Here is a 14474-nt window from a genome sequence, read left to right as displayed (position 1 = left end):
GGCTGGCTGGATCTGGAGTAAACATTCCCAGTTCATTAAGATTTGTTGTTGCTGAACATTTTCCATTACCTGGATTTATGTGCTGTGTGGTGCTTAATCATGTTTGCAAGGAGGAGAGCACTTTTCATTTTTGCTTTTCAAGATTGTGCTGGTGATCACACACGCACACCCACTTATAAGCATGCCCGCATATACAGATTCTTTTCATTTGGGTGTGCGCAGGGAGGGTGATGAATGTTGATGTTTATGAACTTCAAGGTATGGCAGCCTTGGAAACTGAAGTGCTTTGTTTATGCAGAGTCCAGTTACAACCCAGAGGGTGCCAATGCAAACTTCTCAGGTCAGACTGCCATGCCAGAAATGTCACCCACATTCCCCTACTTAAAAGGGCAGCCCTCTTTCGAAGCAAAAAAGGGGGGGGGACACCTCCCTTTGCAGCCACTGTGGTTTTAAAAATCCGAGGCCTAACTATGCTGTCTCAAACACAGCAATTTTAAAATATGCTTTTATCTGATTCCCCCATATATTTTTTTATCTCAGCAGGAATCCACTATTACCAGCTAAGCTGATTGATTGCGTCCTCTAACCAGCCTCTGCACCAGGCACACAGCATGTCCTTTGGACTGGAAGTCAGCTTTCATCCTCCAGGACCGCCTGGATCAGCAGCTATTTTGGGTACTGTCAGCACACCACAAGGTCAGAGCACCTCTTTTCTTTTTGGGAGATGGCAGCATCTTACCCGCAAAACGTGGCAACGTTCTCCTTTCAAAAGAGTCAAGTTCCCCACACTTTTACTGGAGCTGTCCGGAGGGAAGTATGATGCATCTTGTGGCAATTTCCCTCATTTGTTCCAATTTGTTCTTTCTGATCTTAGACAACAATGTGAGGAATCATTTACAGTCCGAAGAGTGCCTGCTTCAAACCCTTCCATCTCTTTGTCACGCTCTGGTGTGACCAACACCAAGGCAGAACTATATAGATCTGGGGTTCCAAGTGTGGCACCCAAGGGAATATTGGTACCCCCTGCCTCCTCTAGTTTTTTTAAATTTTGAAGGGTTTGGAGTGCTTTTGTTGTTGTTTGCAGGGAGGGGCACCTATCATTTTTGGGTTGGCTTCCTTTTTGTCATGTGTTTTATTTATTTGGGGGCCTTAGTTTGGCTGCCCATTGTTGGGTGGGGGTTCTGAGCATCACTAATTTCTGTGAAATGATCATTCTGTAGTGCCCATGATAGTTCTGGAGCCCTGTAGACAGACTCCATTCTCTTGGGCTCTCACTGAGTACTATGGAACTAGTAAACTGTAATATAAAAATGAGTGGTGGGGAATAAGTTATATTCTGTCTGCATTCAAAGCCGAACCTACCAAATTTTCACTTTCAGAAACAATACATGAATCGAAACACAGCTGCGCTTTGAAATTTTGTAGTGCCAGCCTCTAGCCAAGTACAAAAATGCAACACTAGGATAAATTGTGTAAAAAAAAAATATGCATACATTTAGTGAAAATAACACACAGTAGTAACACATTCTATTATGGAAAATTCCTTTGCAAAAATGTGCACATTAAGCAAAATTGCAAACCCAAATGTGTATATTCAGAGAAATTTGCTCTAAGATTGATGAATTTTCATTTGGACATTAAAAATAATTTCAAACTGATGTGAAAATGTGGAGAAACTGAACATAAGATTGGAAAAATTAGAAACTAAAATTGATAGATTTGCCTGTCCACTTTGGCACTGGGATGGGAGCAGATCCATGTTGCCTCCTTTGAAATGTTAATGTCCCCCATTTGCGAATGTTTGACAAAATAACTATACACCAGTCAGAAAGACTAATTTCCTTCTATGTAAGTGAATGGCTACCATTCACTACTGTGCTATTCTGAAGACTCTCATGGCAGTGGAGACAACAATGGTATCTCGTATCTGACGCAATTTTGCAGTGTTGCGTATCTACGGACACCGTGCTCTATGGATCTGTGTTGTGTGCTTGTGCCACATATAGACTTTACTCCCGTTCCACTTCCCTACCGGTCTAGCTGATGGGGATTTATGGAAAGGCTAAAATGTTTGAAAATATTGTAGGGAAAATGTGTTTTTCTGTTGTTGGAGGGAGGAATAAGCAGAAGTGTGGGGGTGTGTGTGTGAAATATATGCAATACTTATCAAACCTCTACTTAACTTTATGACTTCTTGAACATGAAATGTATTGTGCATAATAATTTAACACATAAAATTGTACAGCTTGTTATGTTTATGAAACTCTAAAGCATAAATGACTTCATTTTATGAAAAACAATAATTACAAATATACCCAGTGTCAGCTAGCGAGGGAGGGGGGGCAGGGAAATGCAAGTTGCTGTGCCCTATGGGAGTCAAGTATATCTTAGGGCTTTTATGCCAGCTGAGAAAATAGGAATAAATCATAAATACATTTTGAAATTAGGAAGCATCCGCATTACAGTAAACAAAAGGTTTTATTACCTGGGCTTATAAGCAGCATTGTCAGGCAGAAAAAGAAAAGGTGTATTTTTTAGAGAGAAGGATAAGAAAACAAGTACCCCTGTAAAGCAGCAAAGGTTAGAATCATCAGCTTGGTGCCCCTGAGTGCACAGATTGGACAAATTCACGAAGGAGAAAGCTACCAGTGACTACTAGCCATGATGGCTATGGTCTGCCTCCACAGTCAGAGGCCTCTTCTTCTTCTCTGGCGATCACTCATAGCCAACTAAGACTGGCTTCTATGAACACGGTTTTAATAGTGAGTCTGTGGAGGCCAGTTCTGGATCCACATGTCCTTCCACAGTGGGGACATAGGTTTCCGGGCAGGAGTTGCATGGTGAGGGTTTGCCAAATGTGCCTTCCTCTTAGCATGCTTCTCCCTTTTGTCCTGAGTTCAAGCGCCTTCAAAGTCCATGACACCTTTGATAAAGGCTGTTCTCCAACTGGAGCTCTCACAGGCCAGTTTCCCAATTGTTGGTGTTTATACTACTTTTTTTTAGAATTGCCTTGAGAGAGTCTTTAAACCTCTTTTGTTGACCACCAGCATTACACTTTCCATTTTTAAGTTTGGAATAGAGTAGTTACTTCAGAAGACGATAATCAGGCATCTGAACACCATGACCAGTCCAACAAAGTTGATGTTGAAGAATTATTGCTTCGACATGGGTGATCTTTGCTTCTTCCAGTACACTGGTAATAGTTTGCCTGTCTTCCCAAGTGATATGTAACATTTTTTAGAGACACCATTGATGGAATATTTCAAGGAGCTGGAGATGGTGTTTATAAGTGGTCCATGTTTCACAGGCATACAGTAAAGTTGTTAGTACAATAACTTTGTAAACAAGCATTTTGGTGCCCTGCAATTGTCCTGGTCCCCAAACACTCTGCCCTTCAATTGGGAGAAAGCTGCACTTGCTAAGCTCAGGCAATGCTGGATTTCAGCATCAATGTCGGTCCTTGTGGAAAGGTAACTGGCTAGGTAGGAGAAGTGTTCAACACTTTCCAACTATATACTATTGAGTTGGATTTGTGGCACTGCAGCAGGGTTGTTTTGTGCTTGTTGATGCAGTCCTTTGGTTTTTTTGGATGTTGAGCAAAGATATTCAGGATGGTTTGGAGATCATCCTCTGAGTGTGCACACACTATGTTGTCATCAGCATATTGAAGCTCTATGATGGAAGTTACGGTAACCTTATTCTTTGCTTTCAGTCTACTCAAGTTAAAGAGCTTTCCATCTGTTTGATATATGATTTCTACCCCAGGGGGAGTTTCCCTTCGACAATGTGTAGGATCATGGCAACGAAAATAATAAATAGAGTTGGGGCAATAACACAACTCTGTTTAACACCTGTTCCCACTGGGAATGGTTCACTTTGAGAGTCATTGTTATCTGTGATTGTTGCTGTCATATTATCATGGGGGAGCAAATTTATGTCAGCAGCCGACAGTCAGAGGTTACCTTCTGAATACCAGTTGCAGGAAACAACAGGAGGGCCCAGTTCTCTTGTGCCCAAGTCCTGATCAACAGTTTCCCACAGGCATCTGGTCACTGTGAGAACGGGATGGTTCTCATGGGTCTGATCCAGCAGGCTCTTATTATGTTCTCATACCCTCCTGTGTGTGTGTGTATATATATATATATGTGTGTGTGTGTGTGTGTGTGTCAGGGAATCAGGAGCACTGGGGAGAGAGGAATTGGAGAGCGAAGGGGAAGAATCCGAGGGAAGCGTAGGGGAGTATGACAGTGGCCCGAGAGATTCCATGAGCTTCTCCAGCGAATCAGAAGATTCCCAGAAGGGGGCGCCGATGGTCAGAGCAAGGGGGGTCCCAGGGGGGACGCACCAGAAACAAGGAGCCAGAGGGGAACCCCAAAGCAGCAGTGGGGGATCGGGACCAGTTTCCCCACCAGAGCGTAGTGGGGGGGAAGAGTCACATGTGTCAGGGCCAGCGTCTCCTCCAGCGGGGAGAGGAGGTGAGTCAGAGCTGACCACGCCTCCATCGGAGAGTGGGGGAATGGAGGGGAGGTCAGTTGCAGCTAGCCCCCCCGAAGGGGGAAGCAGTGACAGCAGCATTGAAACGGTCAGGAGGAAAGCTGCTGGCTGGGCGCGCGCGCCAAGTTCAAATGTGCAGGCGCGCGGGACAACAGGAGACGCGGATGGGGAACCAGCTCCTAAAGCCCGCCGGAGGGAGGGAGAAGGCTCAGGGGAATCAGCGTCAGAAGAGGCTAGAAAGGGCGAGACCCCGGTGGGCAGGCGGACCCAGAGGAGGAAAGAGCAGCGGAAAAGGTGGAGCAAGGCGAGGGTCTTAAACTGGTGTACAGGGGGAGGAGATTCAGACGGATCATCAGCGGTCTGACAGTTGAGACGTAGAGCTGCGCGCTGCGGCTCTGGAAGTGAAACTGAACTTCAATAAAGACTTTTGTACTTAACAACGAAGCAGCGTTGGTCCTTTGTGAGCTGAGACCTTGGGCAGCTCTGACAATATATATATATATATATATATATATATATATATATATATATATATATATATAACTATTTTATTATTTGTACCCCATGCATCTGACTGGGTTGCCCAAGCCACTCTGGGAGGCTTCCAACATATATAAAAACCATAATAAAACATTAAACATTAAAAATCTCCTTGGCTCTGGGGGGGGGGGTCACATAACTCCATAGCCGCAAACACTTCTCTGATGAAAATAAGGATGTCCTGAGGAAAAGCAGGTCATTTTGAGAAGAAATCAGGAACTGGGATGGCTTCTGTAAATCCATGACTGTCCCTGGAAAATAGGGGCACTTGAAGGGTTTGAGAAGTTGTTGTCTCTTTCTTGTCAGTTTGCACCTTGTTTATGTGCATATTTCCAAACAAAAGTTTCAGTCAAGCTGCTTCTGTCACAAAGATGGAGGAGTCTGAGGGAAATGGGAAACAAGTGGAGCCTGAGACTGTTCTTTGCCACCATATTATAGAAGCAATATACCAGACAGACGCCCAGACGGCATGAAGTAATTCTGGACCTCAGCAGAAAGAGCCTCATTCAGAAAAGAAAAGGTCAACCCTCACATTTATGTATATGTATTAAATCCCCCCCCAAAAAAATGTACAAAAAACTTATCAACCCAAGAGGTTGAGCCCATGTTAGGAGAAGAAAGAAAACAAAAGATGCTACACCACTTTCCCTCTTTATAAACTTCCTTAGAAGCAGCTGTAGGCATATTGAGCACTATTAAACATTTCCTCACAACAACAGAAAGAGAGTTCAGATTGTATTTATCCCAGATTATTGTATTTGTGGATCTGTGAGGAGTGTGAGTGCAAAAGCACTTCCCCAAGTATATACAAAAATGGAAATTTAACACATCTCAGATGTATTGTAATAGCAGCATAAATGTCTGGGTTAATGTTATGTGTATGATTAGAGATTTTCTCCTTTTACATAAACATTATTTTTGCACAACCTAAAAAAAAAATAGAATTGACAATCGTCATGTTAATAGACGACAAAAATCTCTAAAAGGTAATTGCATATGTACATTTGGCGACAAAGAATGATAGCTGGTGCATATTGGGTAGATTTCATTGACAGATATGATCTAAAATCCTGCTCCCCCTCCTCCTCCACCTAGACAAAGATCTTATTGAGAGACTTTTAAATGCATAATGTGGGACAATAAGAAAATAAGTGCAGCTGCTTCTTTCTCACAAATAGGTCTGGTCCAAATGCATTGCTGCTAATATTTGAACCACTAAGAGGGGACTGTGAGCTCTCTGCCCCTTTACATCCACCCCCTCTTCCTGCCTGCCGTTGCCAGATTTCACCAGGTATAGCAGGGTAGCCAATGGACCCCGCAATCCTCTGGAGAAGCTGGCTCCTCTGCTAGTCGCCTACAGATGTACGAGAGGATGCTATCCTGTCACCAGTGTTGAAGGGGGATTCAAAGGCCAGGCCAGTCATCTTTTCCTCATGGAATTTTTTTGGGGTGGGGAATGGATGAAGGGGCAATCTTTCCATATGTCCCAGGCAACAAAACATCTCTGGCCAGTCCTCGATATGGCAATATGTCTCCATGGACCCTAGTTATGATTCATGCTTATCAGGATTTCCTTCGTTCACCATGGTTTGCAAAACAGTTCCAATGTCCATTTAAGAGACAGACCGACATCACACCTGCACCAGGCCTAAATGTGGGATACATCAGTTTTGCCTCTTGGCAGAGTGATCTCTGTGCTGGACTGTAATTCATTTTTATTTTTTTAAAAAAACTTATTTATTGATGTTTGACAATTATAATTTTTTACAGAAATTACTTTATCCATTGACTTCCCATCCCCCATTCCATAGTTTCCATTTTTATCCTTAAACGCTGCACATAAAGGTAAAGATAAAGTGACCCCTGACTATTAGGTCCAGTCATGGCTGACTCTGGGGTTGCGGCACTCATTTCGCTTTACCGGCCGAGGGAGCTGGCGTACAGCTTCTGGGTCATGTGACCAGCATGACTAAGCTGCTTCTGGAGAACCAGAGCAGCGCACGGAAACGCCGTTTACCTTCCCGCCGGAGCGGGACTTATTTATCTACTTGCACTTTGACGTGCTTTTGAACTGCTAGGTTGGCAGGAGCAGGGACCGAGCAATGGGAGCTCACCCCGTCACGGGGATTCGAACTGCCGACCTTTTGATCGGCAAGTCCTAGGCTCTGTGGTTTAACCCACAGCACCACCTGCGTCCCACATATTTCACACTTAATATTCAATACACCCTTTTTAACTTTTTTATCTTAATAATTAATGGTGTTTCTCGTATTTCAAATCCTGCTTGCCTTTTCATCTCACTACAATAGTTCTTTAAATACTCGATAAAAAGTCCCCAATCCTCAAGGATTCCCCCCCCCCATCATTTCAGTCTCTAATCTTTGCTGTTAATCTTGCCAGTTCCTCATACTCCATTGTTTTTGAAAGCCATTCTTCCTTTGTTGGAACCTCCTCTTCTCTCCATCTTTGGGCATACAGTATTCTTGCTGCTGTTGTTATATGCATGAATAAGTTAACCAACTCTTTTGGTGCATCATTGTCTAGAATTCCTAAAAGAAAAGCTTTGGGTTTCTCGGGAAAAAATTTAAATCTCATTATATACTGTAATCCATTCTCAGTAGTGACCAGCTGGAAAGGGGTTTCACTGCAGACCTGCTGGCCTCCTGGCAGCAGCATCTCTGCCTAATACTGGGATGGTGAGGCAGGTCAGTGGCAAGGTTGGGGCAGATCAGGCACAGTGGCAGAAGTGCCAGATTGGCTCTGCTAGTGTGCCGAAAGCCACCACCTCCCTGCCTCACCCCATCACTGCCCTAGCAGGAGCACCACCACCAAGAGCACAGCTCTCTCTGCTCCTGTCCACTATAAATCCTTACATTTATGGTTTTATTGAGATATCCTCTGATGGGCCTCTGTCTGAAAACATTCGGTTTCTTGAATACTTTACCTGCTACTGACAACAACCTTCCCCACTCAACACACACAAACAAACACATATATCCCACCAGTTACTACATTTCCAGACCCTCCATGCACCCCTATTTTCTGGGACAGTCCCAGATTCACTGAAACTGTCCCGGTTTCTGATTTGATCCCGAAAGGTCCCTCTTTTCCTTAGCATGTCCCTCTTTTCATTGGAGAAATATTGAAGGGTATGGTAGGACAACCTTATTTTCATCAGAGAAATGTTGGAGGGTATGGAATTGGATGCCTTCGGGGCTTTGCTTCTGGCAGAACTCACCGGAACTCAGTTCCGGCACCTCTCAGGTTGGCGCTGTTGCCATTCTAAGAGAATAAGGGAGGTGTTCATGACACGTTCCAGCACCCCTTTTCCTAGGAAAAATAAAGCGCTGGATATTTTCATCAGAGAAATGTCAGAGAATATACATTCCTGCCTCCCCTGGAGAGCAGGCCTTGTGTGTTGACTTTCTAGCATCACAAGCATTGTTAACAGGGAGGATTAATCTGAAATTGCAGGTCCTTTAACTCCTTGAACAATTGATTTCATTCACCTCGCAGCGCCTCCTTGCACCAAGCGCGGCGTGATAAGTATGAGGCCCCACAAACGGCGGGAAGTGGAGATAACTGCAGCTGTACATCAGGTCCCATCAGGATGCGGCAGGTTCTCCGTACTGTGGACTCCATATATTAGCACTCAGAAAAGTTGAATCAGCACACAAGTCCATTTCTTGAAAGGTATTAATCGCTTTAAAGGGAAAGAATAATAACAGGGCGATAGAGAGTGAAGGAAGGAGACGGGGAGAAATGCAATCTGTTAGGAGACTGGGACAGAACAAATGAAAATTAGAGCGGTAGTTTGCTGTCACGAGAGAAGCCTAACTGGTGAGCTACACTTCTCGGAATGGCATTTTGCTCCTGTAGTAACTCCTGTGAATCAGCGGACTCTTATATGACCATAAACCACAGCCGGTGACCAGGGATCTATATAAAGGCATTGTCTTGACTGATTCCATCAAGGCTGGCATTAGATGGTTGGGACCTCCAAGGGAATGAACCCAGGGTCTCAGCTTCCAAAAGTTAGCTCCAAGTATGTATGTGAGGGTTCTCAAAGGGAAGCCATAGGCAGCCCATCATGACTTTTTACTTAGGGATGAAGCTGGTTCAGTTCATCTGGCTTCTCTCATCAGGTTTCCCCCCCCTCTTCCCACAGCTGGATGTGTACACTGATTCCACCCAACAAACTGCACAATGGGATGGAGATAAGTTGATCTGTGATGGCTCATCTATGCAAACAAGTGACCAATTGATTCAGAGGTCATCAAATGTTGAGAATGCATAGCTGAATTGGCCCACAATGAACTGCAGAGATCCCAAGAACTGAAAATAATGAGAAGCACAAAAGAATAGAGCAGTGGCGTAGCGTGGGTTGTCACCACCCGGGGCAAGGCAAGTAATTTGCACCCCCTAACCCGTGGATTTGCGCCCCCTAACCTGTGGATTTGTGCCCCCTAACCCTAACCCCCAGATGTTGCGCCCGGTGTGGCCGGCCCCCCCTGCACCCCCCACGCTTCGCCACTGGAATAGAGCACTAAAGGGAAGTAGAAAGCTCTTTGGAGCCCCAGGGATTCCTATAGGCTGGTGTCCAAAGAAATCACTCATCAATCACAGCTCTGATTTCACTCATTGGCTAAAAACATCGAAAGGTGGGGGAAATCCCTCAGAAGTGTCTTAACTTTCTTTCTACGAGGGCCTCTGCTGATATGGGTTCTGATGTCATTCACCCAATTGTACCATTATAAACCAGACACAGGGGAGTGAGGAAAACCCTTGAGTGCTCCAGAAATGTGTGGAAGAATTGGTGTTCCTTGGAGGAGCCCATGGAAGCACGTGCCAGGCAGATGTCTTCTTATGCTCTCACCACTTCTGACACCATCGTGCTGAAGCAACATGGGTGGTAGGGCCCCTTAGGGTTAAAAGCTTCTTCCTGGAACAAAGCAGATTTCAGCTGTTAACCCCAGCAGACCCACCCAGGTGGCCTCCCCACTATCAACTCAAATGGGAGGACCAAGTGGAAATGGCCCAGTGTCTTCCATTAAAACTAAACCCCTTGTTTCCATTTTAAATATGGGGCAATTGAGAAATCTTTGCAGGATTACACACGTACAGTACAGTGGTGCCTCGCAAGACAAAATTAATCCGTTCCGCGAGTCTCTTCGTCTTGCGGTTTTTTTGTCTTGCGAAGCACGGCTATTAACGGCTTAGCGGCTATTAACGGCTTAGCGGCTATTAACGGCTTAGCGGCTTTAAGAAAAAGGAAACAAACTCGCAAGAACTCGCAAGACATTTCGTCTTGCGAAGCAAGCCCATAGGGAAATTCGTCTTGCGGAACGACTCAAAAAACGGAAAACTCTTTCGTCTTGCACGTTTTTCGTCTTGCGAGGCATTTGTCTTGCGAGGTACCACTGTATTCTTAATTGGAATAGGTCTGAGAAAATGTGAGACGAGAAGCATTATGTGCTCCCATTGATGCATTACTTAGCCTTTTTATTGCATCTGTGTGCTATAACATTATTGAACTCTAAATATTTGGAAAGTGTTTTCTCTTTTACTGTTGTCTACCAGCAGTCATTCCACCAAGGAGTGATGGGACTGCCAGTGTGGTGTAGTGGTTAAGAGTGGTAGACTTGTAATCTGGGGAACCGGGTTCGCGTCTCTGCTCCTCCACATGCAGCTGCTGGGTGACCTTGGGCTAGTCAAACTTCTCTGAAGCCTCTCAGCCCCACTCACCTCACAGAGTGTTTGTTGTGGGGGAGGAAGGGAAAGGAGAATGTTAGCCGCTTTGAGACTCCTTCAGGTAGTGATAAAGCGGGATATTAAATCCAAACTCTTCTTCTTCTTCTCCTTCTCTTATCTCTTCATTGGCTCATCTAAGAGATCTCTAACTTTGAACTCCTTGAATCCTTTCATTCCAGCTGCTAGTCACAATAATTCCAACTTCCCCTTTTTCCTCCTCCCTCCCATCCCCCTTTCCTTTTGCACCTTGACTTTCAGATGGTAAACTTGAGGGCAGGAGCTGTCCTTTTTCTATTTTGGAAACTGGTAGAATTCTTTGTCTGTTCTCTAAGAATTCGGACACATTTTGACATTACATGGCCATTTTTTGCATGAGAGCTCCTGAGGTCAAGAAGCAGGTTTTTGTCTCAGTTTGGATACAGTTAGGCACCATTTTGGTGTTCCTGAATCCTAATTATGTAGTCTTTAATACAAGGAACTTGCTTCCCCATAGCGTCTCTCAATGGCCCCCCGGCCCCTTTGAAAATTTCAGTGGATGAGAATGTTATGCAGGTGTGTGTATTGGCTGGGTGTCAGCTTCCCATTTCCTTGCCCCCCACCCTAGAAAATTTTGTTATGAGACTTGCAACAAACACCTGGATGAAGATCTTGGGGCATTTGCAATTTTCCTTTTGACAGTTAAGCGTAAACCAGCAATTAAAAAAAATGCCTTATTCATTGAGAACATGTCTTTTTGCATTCTTTTTATAGGTAGAGGAGAGGCATGGCTTCCTCAGCAAAGCTAACGAAGGTTTTTTGTGTGTGTTTTGTAAGGAGAAAAACCTCCAAGTCCATAATGTATCAATTAACACAAGTTTACTGCAATGTGATTTTGTTCAGAATGCGAGTTGACACTTGAAAGACAAAAGAATCCTGGCACAGGGTTACATGAGCAATATGGATTCCTAGTTTATGTTACATGAAAACTTTGGCAAACTATTACAAACCATTGTCAGTATGATTATCGTGCCACGTTAACATTGTTTGAAGGCTTTTCGGCATTGCAAAGAAAAAGGCTTTCAAAATGTTTGTGCTTCTCATGACGAGAAACATACTCTTGAGCCTGTTCCATGAGTCTTGATAGCAATCAGGGGGTCCCCTGGGCAACACGGGAGAAGAGCTTTTACCCTTGCATGTTGTTAAATGGGTTAGCTCAGGACATGATCCCCACCGGGACGATCTTCTGCACAAGCTCCATTGAAATGCATGGGAGCTGCACAATAGCATCTTCATTTCTGAAGTTTGGGAATCTGAAGAGAAAGAATAGGAAACCAAATCCAATGAGGAATGCCTGAAAGAGACATGTATGCTTCTCCTACAGAAGATAAGATCAAGAGGAAACCTGATAGCTCTCTTCAAGTCCACTTCCCCCCACCTCCCATTCACTATTGGCAAATAAAACAACACACAGCTGTAGCTTGTTTCCTTTTGACAGAAGTGGATGGAATTTTAGGCAAACTAACCCCTCCAGAGTGTCTGCTAAATTGCATGCAAATAGGCCCATAAAGGAAGGGACGCGGGTGGCGCTGTGGGTTAAACCACAGAGCCTAGGACTTGCTGATCAGAAGGTCGGCGGTTCGAATCCCAACGATGGGGTGAGCTCCCGTTGCTCGGTCCCTGCTCCTGCCAACTTAGCAGTTCGAAAGCACGTCAAGGTGCACATAGATCAATAGGTACCGCTCCGGCGGGAAGGTAAACGGCATTTCCATGCGCTGCTCTGGTTCGCCAGAAGTGGCTTAGTCATGCTGGCCACATGACCTGGAAGCTGTATGCTGGCTCCCTCGGCCAATAAAGTGAGATGAGCGCCTCAACCCCAGAGTCAGTCACAACTGGACCTAATGGTCAGGGGTTCCTTTACCTGTACCGTAGGCCCATAAAAATATGATTTCGGGGTGGAAAGAACTAAAAGGAATTCATTTCCCTGATACAATAATTTCCTCTGATTACAAGCTAGCCCTCTTAGTTGTGATGGAACTCCCTCTCCTCTGTTCCCATCCTGCCATCTTAAGTTTTGCCCTTACAAAACCGCTCCCTTCTCCAAACCAAGGGCAGTCCTGATGTTTCTGGACTACAAGTCCCACCATTCTTTTACATTGCTCATTCTCACCTAATGGATCCAGAGCAGGGGTCATTTCCATAGTTGTACCTGGATTATGGGACACCTTGCCTGTTGAGATTCAAATGCCCCTCTTTTTCTGATGGTTAGTGAGAATGTTTAGTTAACCTAAATAAGGATTTGTTCAATAACATTTTTATCCATTTTGCCTGCCGTTCCCCCCTTTTCTTGTATCTTATTGATTAATTGTGAATGGGATTTTAAGCCATATTGAGTGGCGTGTAAGTTTCAGAATGGTGAGGAAGGAATCTTATAAATAAACTGAAACAAATATTTCTAGTTAAGGATGCTTGAATAGTTTGATCTTTGTGAATTCTAATACAAACTGAGCTGTTATGCACCTCTCTGGTGAACAGGCAGGATTCAACTAACGCCACTAGTAGAAGCCAATGCAATGACTTCTGCTAGTGCAATAGGGTCCCTCTCAGTGTTTGAAACTCCCACTATTCTAGGCGCATTTTGCCACAGGGAATTTCATTAGCGCGAGCCGTTTCTGATCTCTGGGTGCAGTACTGCCCCTAAGATTTCAGATTAACACTGCAGAGTGGAAGGAAAGGAGGACCTTTTTCTGCCTCCCCACTTCCAGCTACTCTCTGAAGACTGGAGAAGAGACCCTCTTAAGAATATTAGGGGGGTGGGCAGAGGAAGACTAGACCATGTGAAAAATGAACACAATATTTTAGCTGCTGCTCATTCATTTTCAGCTTTGTATTCTTGTTATAAAAAAAGCACGCCTGGACACCCTGTTGTTGCACCCATAACCTCAGTTTAAGGTGCCATTTAGCTCCTAGCTTTCGTATCTCAGTTTCTAACACTGGTTCCTCCCTCCCTCCCTCCCTCCCTCCCCCCCCATTATTGATCCAAGGGGGTGGGAGAACCCCCTGAACAGCACATGGGGGAGGAGAGGGTGGATAATTCTATCTGGGAAGTTGAAATGCTTCCACTGATGAAACAATTGCCATTGTATGAGAACTTAGCTATCTACTTGGTTTCACATTTTTTTCGGAATGATATTCTTGGCAGTTTATACCTATCAAAACACACATGAAAATGCAAATTTTGAAATCAAATCTAGAAATTTGGAAATATACATATATGAAAATGCAATCTTTTAGTGCAACTTTTTCCTTTTTAAAATATCGATTAATATGGACATGAGGTTGAACAGGCTTATGGATGAACACATGCAAAAGGAACATGGATGAGACGTCCATTCTGTTGCCCATATGTATGACTCATGTGCAAAAAACCAAAAGCATCATAGCAGATTCCCTCCTCATTCCACATGGCCAAATAAGACTCTTATCATAATGTGTGGCAGGTGATCTTAATATAACCACACAAATGTTAAGCCTCAAGCATTCAGGCACAGTTGTGCTACATGAATTACATGGGTTAATTGTGTACACTATAGGGATGTCAGAGAATTCTGACAAAAATGGAAGGAAGTGTGGAAATTATTCACTTTTTCATCACCTGTCCAGAATGGAAATTAATCCAGCAGCTGATTGGTATTCACAGTTGCTTTCAGTAA

At 44.2% G+C, this 14474-nt stretch overlaps 1 long non-coding RNA gene across 1 annotated transcript; it reads left to right on the top strand.

Annotated features, from left to right (window-relative positions):
• Positions 1–336: 336 nt before the first annotated feature.
• Positions 337–13211, top strand: LOC310765606. Its single transcript, XR_014549668.1, has 6 exons — positions 337–696; positions 8551–8727; positions 9203–9403; positions 9577–10162; positions 10501–12322; positions 12694–13211. It is a non-coding gene; the product is annotated as an uncharacterized lncRNA (long non-coding RNA).
• Positions 13212–14474: the final 1263 nt, after the last annotated feature.

The sequence above is a fragment of the Podarcis filfolensis genome, assembly GCF_964270895.1.
Source record: "Podarcis filfolensis genome assembly, chromosome: 6".
NCBI classification, from domain to species: domain Eukaryota; kingdom Metazoa; phylum Chordata; class Lepidosauria; order Squamata; family Lacertidae; genus Podarcis; species Podarcis filfolensis.
Note: the sequence above shows the minus strand (reverse complement) of the source record. Positions and strands in the feature narration are given on the sequence as shown.